Source organism: Cebus imitator, unplaced genomic scaffold (assembly GCF_001604975.1).
Source record: "Cebus imitator isolate Cc_AM_T3 unplaced genomic scaffold, Cebus_imitator-1.0 Scaffold33, whole genome shotgun sequence".
Classification (NCBI taxonomy): domain Eukaryota; kingdom Metazoa; phylum Chordata; class Mammalia; order Primates; family Cebidae; genus Cebus; species Cebus imitator.
Genome location: NW_016107348.1, coordinates 964,984 through 976,261, shown reverse-complemented (window position 1 = coordinate 976,261; position 11,278 = coordinate 964,984).

Here is an 11,278-nt window from a genome sequence, read left to right as displayed (position 1 = left end):
GCCTGAACCCAGGAGGCGGAGGTTGCCGTGAGCCGAGATCGCGCCATTGCACTCCAGCCTGGGTAACAAGAGCGAAACTCCATCTCAAAAAAAAAAAAAGACTAAATTCAGAAAAGCTGCTTTTCTTATTACACCCTTGAGTCTTGTTTAGTCAGCACCCATGAATAATAACCTTTACCAAAAACATAACCTTTACTAAAAGGAAGAATTCTTTTTGTTTTGAGACAGGGTCCGTTCTGTCGCCCAGCCTGGGATGCAGTGGCAATTAAATTGTCTTCGATGGAAACTTCATTAATTGCATTCTTATTACATGTTCTTTTTTTTTTTTTTTTTTTTGAGATGGCGTTTCACTCGTGTTGCCTAGGCTGAAGTGCACTGGTGGGATCTTGGCTCCCCGCAACCTCCACCTTCTGGGTTCAAGTGATTTTCCTGCCTCAGCCTCCCGAGTAGCTGGGATTACAGGCATGTGCCACCACGCCCTGCTAATTTTGTATTTTTTAGTAGAGACAGGGTTTCTCCATGTTGGTCAAGCTGGTCTCGAATTCCTGACCTCAGGTGATCCACCTGTCTCGGCCTCCCAAAGTGCTGGGGTCACGGGCGTAACTATACAAAGGCAATGCCTTTTTTCTTAGAACACTCTTAAAAAGTGTCTCTCTTAAGAGCATCTCTCTGTTTTGATACTGATTTATAGCCTAATAATACAAATGAAATATGCAATGGGACATCATATAGCAAGACAGCTGCAATTTTTTAAAAAACTGAAGGCTATGTCAGAATGAGGTTATATGTAATCAAACCAGGTTATATTTTACAAGGGATAAATCACCCTATTTATAGACGGTGGAAAGTTTTAAACTTTTGACAGGCGATTTTCTGTGGTCCTTCCAAAAATAGAAAAAGGCAGCTGAGTGCCCAGCTTGGAAGAAGACCTTCAGGTTTTAATGAGACTCATTGGCTACTAAAAACACTCCTGGAATCCCAGGACTGAGTGCTCCCACCTGTTGAAAAAGGAATGCGAATCTGTGAGCATTTGGTTACAAATCCTACTGCCTTAACAGAAAGCCCACAAAATATTATAAAGGGGAAAAAGCAGCTGAAAAACTGGCAGGCAGAATTACAAGTAATGACGAAGAGGTAGCTTGTTTTGGAAATATATGTGATTACATGTATTATTAAGAAGGAATTGAAAAACTTGTGCAAAGCAAACATATCTAATACATTCTAACATACACTTACCATGTATTAAACGTGTGTATATTCTAATTTTCATTATTTATATATAAAAATGGTTATAACACATATGTATTTTATGTAACAGATATACGACAAACAGTTGTATAACCTCTAATAATCTCAGTACTTTCCAATACTTTGTCTTGTTTAATTCTTATCAAAATCTGTGATATATTACCATCATTCCTCTTTCACAGATAAGGAAATTGATTGGAAAGGTAAAATAATGGTCACAAGGTTGGAGAAGTGGGTTAGCTAGAATTTGAACCTCCATCTTCAGAATCCTGAATGTGTAACTATTCCATCACACCATGTGGCTGTGCAAAGTCATTTTAAGAAGGATTGCCTGCATGTCCTACAAACTTCCACACAAAAAAATCAAGAACTTGCCTTGAACCCTTGAACTGGGCCAAACTGCAAAACTGCCAATCACAACATCCTAGAAAATACTAATGTTGTCTGATAGCTCCCATATGCTTTGTTCGTTCCTTTTCATTTCTTTTCTATTTTCTCCTCTGACTATATTTTCAAATAGTCTGTCTTCAAGTTCACTGATTCTTCTGTTAGATCAATTCTGCTGTTGATGCTCTCTATTGCATTTTTAATTTCATTTATTGTAATTTGTGGCTCCAGGATTTCTGTTTAATTTTTGTATTTATTGTTTCAATCTCTGTTAAATTTCTCTGATAAATTTCTGAATTGATTCTCAGTGTTTTCTTGAAGTTCACTGAACTTCCTTAAAACAGCTATTTTGAATTTTTGTCTGAGAGATTACACATCTCCATCACTTTAGGGTCAGTCTCAGGCACCTTATTTTGTCTGTTTGGTGAGGTCCTATTTCCCTGAATGCTCTTGATGTCTGTGTAAATGCAATGATGTCTGCACATTGAGGGATTAGGTATTTATTTTAGTTCTCACAGTATGGGTTTATCTGTGCCTGTCCTTTTTCAGAGGGCTTTCCAGGGATTCTAAGCAGACTGACTGATGTGTTTCCTTAGGCTGTGATCACTGCAGTTGTCCCAGCACCAGAAGACACTCTGGGCCCAGGCTTGCCATTAGTCTCATGAGGACTCCAAGGTTGATGGGGCTTTCCAACTCAGATGGACCTGGAGAAGACCCAAGGAGGGTACTGGGACTGTGTGGGATCACTGACCAGGGATCTGTATCCAAAAGACTATGTTCCACTGGCCCAGCAGATCTTTGCATAGACAAGATGAGTCCCCAACTGCAGTGAAAGAGGCCGTCTCCACACAGCCTTTTGACTTGGGGAACTCCAAAGCGCTTATCAGTCTTCTAGTCCCTTCAGCTCTCATTGATTTAGTTGGCTGAGATTTTCTGGAAGCCCGCAAATCTCACATTTCTTCCTTCCAAAAGGGGGAAATGCAATTACTACTGGGAAAAATACTATAGAGGGAAACCTTGAGGAACTCAATGAACTGTCCATCTCTATTTTCAGTTCTTGAAAATAAAGGGAAAATATCACCTAGTGAAACATTTCAAGGCCTACTAACCTCTCTACTTGGAAAACTTATGGTCCGAATGCACCACAGAGATTGGCTGTTTTCATTCAGTACAACCAATTAACACACAAATAGATGAAACAAAAAGACTTCCAAACATTAAACAATTTGATTCCCTTATGCCAGGAAGCCATTCAGGGAATCACACCAATTATTGAGGACTACCTCCAACAGGGACTAATCATTCCATGCACTAGCCTATGTAATACCCCCATCCTATGGGTTCAAAAACCTAATAACCAGAGATGGAGATTGTCCTGGGCTTAAGAGCCATCAATAACATTTTAATACCCCATCATCTTGTCGTACCTAGCCCGCTTATATTACTAGCAGCCATACTACCAGGTAGTCAGGTTTTCACTGTGGTTGACCTCTGCATTGCTTTTTTTTTTTTTTTTAATCATTCTGGTTGATCCAGGTAGCCGGTATCTTTTGCCTTAACACGGAAAAGACAACATACTGTACCTGGACAGTAATGCCTCTGGGGTATGCTGATAGTCCCAAATACTTCTCCCAAGTCTTAAAAACAGACATAGCATATTTGGCATTTCCTTCACAGTCTGTTCTCATGCCATATGTGGATGACTTACTACCTTGTTCTTTTACATTAAAGGCCTCCATAGAGGACAGCCACTGTCTATTAAGGAAATTAGCCACTAAAAGCCATAAAGCTTCAAAAGAGAAGCTACAACTTTCTCTCTCACAGGTGAAATATTTAGGACCTCTAATTTCAGGACAGGGTCTTTCACTTGATCCCCAAAGAATAAAATCAGTCTCGGCTTTTCCTGTTCCCATGACCAAAAGACAAGTCTCTGAGTTCTTGAGATTAACAGGACACTAGATAATGGATCCCAAATTTCTCTGCCATGGCTCAGCCTCTGTATTGCCTCCTAAAAGCTGACCACTTTGAACTCCTGCAGTGGCCTGAGAAGCCTCCTCCTCTTTTGAAATATTGAGGAGAGTCTAGGGAGTTCTAACTAGAGCCTCCCCGTTTCTGTTTTTGTTCATGAACAAAATGAAAATGCCTTAGGGGTTTTTACCTGAAGGCATCGAGACCATCAGTCCCCTCCGATATTACAGCCAACAGTTAGGCCCGGTGGCAACACGACTCCTATGCTGTTTGTGAGCTGTCATAGCCACTGCAAATTCATTTAGTACAATCAAATAATTAACATAGGTTCTCCATTAATTATGTTTTTCAATCCATACCCAACAACTGTCTGCTCATAGACTCACTTCTTACAGGTCCTGTTATCAGCTCCCCTCTAATGTAACTATTGATTGCTGTGACTCTTTGAGTTCTGCCACCTTATTTCCTCTTCCTTCTGGTGAGACACCACATGACTCTATAACACTAACTGCTACCTCACTAACCTTCAGAAAAAACCCATCGGAAATCCCCATTCCAAATGCTGAATTTGTCTGGTTTACTGATGGATTCTACCTTGAAATACCGCAGAGAAATGTCAAGCTGGCTGTGCTGTTGTTTCACTGTCTGAAACCACTGAAAGTGGTTTCCTACCAAAAACTACTTCTGCACAGAAGGCAGAACTCTTTGCAATCTCCCAAGCATGCTGGCAATTAATAAGACTGCAAATACCTATACTGATAGACACTGTGCTTCTGGGGTCACATGTGATTTTGTTATGCTCTGGAAACAAAAAGATTTTCTGAACTCTACTGGCCAAAAGATAAGAAAACAGTGACTGTCCTGAAATTACTTGATGCTATCTAAAAACCTAAATATTTAGCAATAATTAAAATTCCAGACACAAAAAACTGATACCAAAGAAGGTAAAGGAAATGACTTGACTGACACAGCTGTGAAAGCTGCAGCTTCTATGAACCAACCACCCAAAACTTAATACCCCCTTAGATCTTCTAATGACCAATGTAATACAATCAAGGCTTGTATCCACAATGCATGACAGCCCCCAAATTGAAAAAAAATAGGCAAACTCAAGAATGTTTTCATGACTCTAAAACCAGCTGTGATGGTTAATATTAATATTAGGTGTCAACTTGATTGGATCAAAAGCTGCTTACATAACTGGTAAAGTATTGTTTCTGAGTGTGTCTATGAGGGTGTTGCCAGAGGAGACTGGCATTTGAGTAGGTGGACTGGGAGAGGAAGACTCGCCCTCAATGTGGATGGGCATCATCCAGTCAGCTGCCAGCATGGCTAGAACAAAGCAGGTGGAAGAAGGTGGGATAAGCTGGCTTGCTAAGTCTTCAGCCTTTCATCTTTCTCCCATGCTGGCTGCTTCCTTCTGTTCCCCCGCCCTCAGACATCAGACTCCAGGTTCTTTGGCCTTTGGATTTCTGGACTTATACCAGTGGTTTGCTGGCGGCTCTTGGACCTTCAGCCACAGACTGAAGGATGCACTGTCAGCTTCTTTGCTTTTGAGGCTTTTGGACTCTGACTGAGCCACTACTGACTTCTTTTTTCCCAGCTTGCAGATGGCCTATAGTTGGACTTTACCTTGTGATCATGTGAGCCAATGCTCCCTAATAAACTCCCTTTCATACATCCTCTGGAGAACCCTAATACACTAACCTATGCTCTGGGTTCCATAAGAGACCAGTCTTGTGAGATGGCCTCCACGATCAAATTTTAGATTATACTAATCACTTAAACCATTGGGGATAAAATGATTCTTTGGGGAAAAACAGTATTATTGGAAATTCTCCCCAAAGGTTGCTTCTCAAGTTTAGCAAAGATCCCAAGTCTGTCCCAAACACAACCCTAGAAAACATATTCATAGTTCCATAGGACATTTTCCTTTAGCTTCAGGATCTTTTGAGATATGACAGATGGATTTTATCTAGCTACCACCATCTCAATGATATAAATTTGTTTTGGTTATGATTTGTATGCTTTCTCACTGGGTGAAAACCTTTCCCTAGTGCAGACTAACAGCCTAAGCAGTAAGTTACATCTTATTAGAAAAAATAATTCCCACATGGGACATACCCTCAGAACTATGTAGTGACGAAGGCAGTCATTTTACTGGGCAGAATATAAAATCAATATGTAAAATTTGGCCTTATTCTTCATTTCCGCTATTCCCACCACTGACAGTCCTCTTGATTAGTGGAACAAACTAATGGAACAATTAAGACTCAATTGGCAAAATTAGTTAAATCTTTCTGTCTGTACTGGTCAAAAGTTTTGCCCTTAGTGCTGTTTAATCTTACACCTACCCCTTTTGGGAAACATAGGTTATCTCCATTTGAAATAATTACTGGAAGACTCATGCACTTTATGAATCAATCCTAATCAAAGGTCACGTGCTCATCTACTATAAGGAACTGATCCAGGTGTTATAAAAAATTTTTTTTAAAGCCTAAGTATCCTGAAGGGACATCTCAATCTGATGGTGATCTGAAACAAAAAATTACCAGGAACTACACTGCTGCTCAGTCTTGGAATAAGAAGCAGGCAACATGAGAAGCTGACAGCTGGCCCACGCCTCTGGCCTCTGCCTGTATATGACTCCAAAATATTACTCACTATTACCCTTGTACTAATTTTTATCCTATTTATAGAACTACTTTATCTGTCATTCAAAGTCTATAAGGACCACAAAACCATGTACCAATTCTTGTACTTCTGCCAAAGTAATTTTCTTTTCTTTTCTTTTTTAGGCAGAGTCTCACTCTGTCACCTAGGCTGGAGTGCAGTGGCATAATCATAGCTTACTGTAGCCATGAACTGGCTCGAGCAATCCCCCTGCCTCAGTTTCTTAAGGAGCTGAGACTACAGGTGCACACCACCACACCAGGCTAACTTTTCTTTTTTGTGCTTTTTTTTTTTTCTCTGTTTTTCTTTTCTTTTCTTTTCTTTTTTTTTAAATTTTATTTTCACACCCGACTAACTTTTAAACCTTTTGTAGAAACAGAGTCTCACTATGTTGCCCAAGCTGGTCTCAAATTCCTGAGATCAAACTGCCTGCCTCAGCCTCCTAAAGTGCTGGGATTACAGGTGTGCACCATCATGCTCGGCCTTTAAAATGGGTTTTCCTAAATAATTTACACCTCACATGAATATCTCTTTGAATCTGGGATAATTTATTTTTAAATCACCTCTTAAATTCCCCCCCCCAAAAGCAATGATGACTTACAATAAAAATATTTCACTGAATTGTTTACAGAAGATAATCAATTTTCTAAGTATATTAATAAAACTTATTAATTTTAATAAAAATTCACACATATCTTTGGCATCTAGAAAGCTGACCTAGTTATTCAAACAGAAAAGATTAGATCCTGAAATACATTTCTGATTCTATCACTGAGTCACTGTGCATGCTTAAGCAAGTTATCTAATCTCCTGGTATCTTAGTTTCTGCACCTGTGAAATGGAGGTAATAATATTTGCTATAAGATAATGTCAGCCAAGCACTTGGGAACCTCAGATGAAAGGCGCCAGAAGTATTTTGCTATCTGCAGCATGACCTCATACTGTCTGAGAAATGGACCTTACCAGGCTTGTTGATTATCCCAGCACCTTACTTCCAAACTTTTCCTGTTCAACTTACTTTTTTACTTTATTCATTTCTATTTACCGGCTACTCTTTATGTATTTTAACTTCATTGGTAGTTGATATAGTTTTGAGGAGAGTTGATGCTTTGAAGAAACCATGAAATTAAAACTTTTACTTTTTGGTTTAAATTCTTACATTTAAAATCTAAAACAAATTTTTTAAAGCACTCAACTTTCTAATTATGGTAGATGGCTATAGCTATGAGAGTTATATTAACCTTATCCGTTCATTCCTCTTGTTTATTTCGAGTTTATTTCACATTAATTTTAGCATGCACATATTTACATTACTACCTGTAAACTTTGCAAAAGATTTAAGGCAGATGTTGAGACTGCTGGAAATTTGGATGTTTGTGTCCCTTTTCTGCAGGAATGAGATAACAGATGATATAAGGGCAAAGGATTAGTTGCTTAGAGCTAAATCTGAGCTTAATCTATAGTCCAGCTAGCTAATACATGTCTATTTCCTTTGGGCAAATTGCAAAGGTCAAAGGGCCACCTTGGGAATAACCAGATGACTTAAAAAAACAGAACTGCTGATTCAATAACAAAATTTAGAGGAAAAGTCAGAGATAGGAAGTTGGCTGCATCTTCTGAACATAAAAGCACTTCGTTCCCTCTGTCTGCTAACCTTCTTTTTCAAGGCTAATGAAAATATTTCAGAGGAGCAAAACTTTGGTCTTTTGAACCTTCCAGTTAACAACAGAAAACTTAAATCTTTGAAACTATTTCCAAAGGAAAAGCTTTCATCGGAATTTGCCCACTCAGATCTTATATTTCAAACAGCAAGTATGACACTACTCCAACACAGTGTGAGATGTCTGTTGAACATTGGACAGATCATGGACTACCAGTGATTCTCTTTCAGAGGAGATATCAAGAAAAATATTCTGGACTTTACATTATATTCAGCTATGATAAACTTTGCCAATTTTATAGAATCAGCACTGACAGAGACTTTAAACATCATCTGGTTCAACTTACTTTCCAATTAGGACATCAGGACAATAACAGGCCTTTGTTATTAGAGAGCATTCTTCCTAATAGTTTCAAACATTATCGTCAGTTTTTTATCTCTATAGAGAGGTGTATATTTCACTAATCCAGTGATTCTGTGGGTCAGGCAGTATGTTTCCTCAACATACATACATGATCTGTTTTTTTTTCTAAGTGTAAGTATGGACTTTATTATTTTTTTAAGTCTTTTGAGGACTACAAATTACAAAGTAAAAGCAGATCATTACGTAGAAATTTAGTGAATACATTTTGCTTGTGCATGAAAATGTTATCAAAGTCGTTCACTTAACAAATTCACCCCATTCAAAATATTCAGGTATAATCCTCTTTTTAAGGTTACTATACCTTTATTTCAAATTGTATTACAAATCAAAATGAACTTTTAAACGACAAACTTTTGGCTCATAAGAATGGCACCTTCAAAAGCGGTGATTTCCACTCAGTCTCTGATGGCATTATTCCAGGCTAGTAGTTTCTTTCACCAGTTAAAAACCTTCAAAATGTTCACTTTTAACACAAAGTCTTTCCATAACAAATATGGCTATATTCCGCCCCCCCCAGCATTATATGTTCATAAGATATGATTTAATGCCATTTTTGCCCCTTAAGAAGTGGATACTGCCCAGGTGTGGTGGCTCATGCCTGTAATTCCAACACCTTGGGGAGGCTGAGGCTGGTGGATCACTGGAATCCAGGAGTTCTAGACCAGCCTGGGTGACATGGCAAAACCGAACCTCTACAAAAATTAGCCAGGTGTGGTGGCATGTACCTGTAGTCCCAGCTACTCAGAAGATTGAGGTGGGAGGATTGCAGTGAGCCAAGATCATGCCACTGCACTCCAGCCTCAGTGACAGAGCGAGATCCCATCTCAAAAAAAAGAAGTGGATATTATGATGGAATACAATGTAGAATGATGGTTAAGAATACAGATTCTGGAGTCAGACTGAATTCAAATCCTAGCTACACCAGTTACTAACAGTATAGCTGTGGGTCTGTGTTTCCTCATTGGTAACAGAAAGATAGTAACAGTACCTACTTCAAGTACTATGAAAATTAAACGGAGGGAGAGAGATCCAAGATGGCTGATTACTAGCAGCTCAGGATTGTAGCTCCCAGTGAAAGCGCAGAGAACGAGAGGACGCCACACTTTCAGACGAATTTTTGTTGCTCACCAACCAGGAGATTCCCAGCGGAGGAGCCTCACAGGTCGCCAGTGTGACTCTTGTGGCCGGCACGGTGGTTCTTGGTGCAGAGTAAACGGGACTGGGTCCCCTTTTGGTCAACGTTTGGAGCTCCGGGAAGGCAGAGTCGCCTATTCAGCTGATTGAAAAAGGGACTCAAGAAGGAAGCCAGGCCGCAGATTCCCGGCAGAAAAGCACCATGAATCTTAACGGCGCTGTTTTAGCCGGCGCAGTGGGTTGCTCAGATTCCGGCGCTGGGAATCAACAAGTTGGACGTCCACTCAGAGACCTAATTTGAAAGTCAGTAATTACAAAGACAACAGGTGGATAAATTTACAATGATGGGAAGAAACCAGCCTAAAAAGGCTGAGAATACCCAAAATCAGAATGCCTCTCCCTCTACAGGGGATCACAGTTCCTCATCAAGGGAACAAGGCCTGATAGAGAACGAGTGTGTTCCATTAACAGATTTAATCTTCAGAAGGTGGATAATAAGAAACTTCTGTGAGTTAAAGGAATATGTTCTAGCCCAATGTAAAGAAACTAAGAACTTTGAAAAAAGGTTTGACGAAATCCTAACGAGAATAGACAATCTAGAGAGGAATATAAGTGAATTAAGGGAACTGAAGAATACGATATGAGAACTCCGCGAAGTATGCACAGGTTTTAACAGTCGAATTGATCAAGAAGAAAGGATATCAGAGGTCGAAGACCAGCTTAATGAAATGAAACAAGAAGACAAGATTAGAGAAGAAAGAGTAAAAAGGAATGAGCAAAGTCTCCAAGAAATATGGGACTATGTGAAAAGACCTAATTTACATTTGATAGGTGTATCTGAATGTCATGAAGAGAATGAATCTAAGCTGGAAAATATTCTTCAGGATATTATTCAGGAAAACTTTCCTAACCTAGTAAGGCAGGAAAATACTCAACTTCAGGTAATACAGAGAACACCACAAAGATATTCCTCAAGTAGAGCAACCCCAAGACACATAATCGTTAGATTCACCAGGGTTGAAATAAATGAGAAAATTCTAAGGGCAGCTAGAGAGAAAGGTCAGTTTACCCATAAAGGGAAGCCTATCAGACTCACAGCAGATCTCTCAGCAGAAACCCTACAAACTAGAAGAGAGTGGGGGTCAATATTCAATATCCTCAAAGAAAAGAATTTTCAACCCAGAATCTCATATCCAGCCAAATTGTTTCATAAATGAAGGAAAAATAACAATTTTCACGAACAAGCAAGCACTCAGAGATTTCATCACCACCAGGCCTGCTTTACAAGAGCTTCTAAAAGAAGCTCTATACACAGAAAGGAACAACCAGTATCAGTCATCCCAAAAACTTACCAAAAGGTAGAGAGTATCTCCATAATGAAGAATCTATATCAACTAATGGGCAAAATAGCCAGCTAACATTAAATCACAATATTAAACTCACAAATATCAATATTAATCCTAAATTTAAATGGATTAAATGCCCCAATCAAAGACACAGACAGGCAAATTGAATAAGTCAAAACCCATCGGTTCACTGTCTTCAGATCCATCTCATAAGCAAGGACACACAAAGACTCAAAGCAAAGGGTTGGTGGAAGACTTACCAATCAGATGGAGAGCAAAAAAAAAAAAAAAAAAAAAAAAAAGAAAGAAAAAGAAAACAGGAGTTGTAACTTCCGTCTCTTGACAAAATAGACTTTAATAGTAACAAGGACTAAAAGAAACAAAGAAGGACATTACATAACGGTAAAAGGATCAATGCAACAACAGGAGTCAATGATC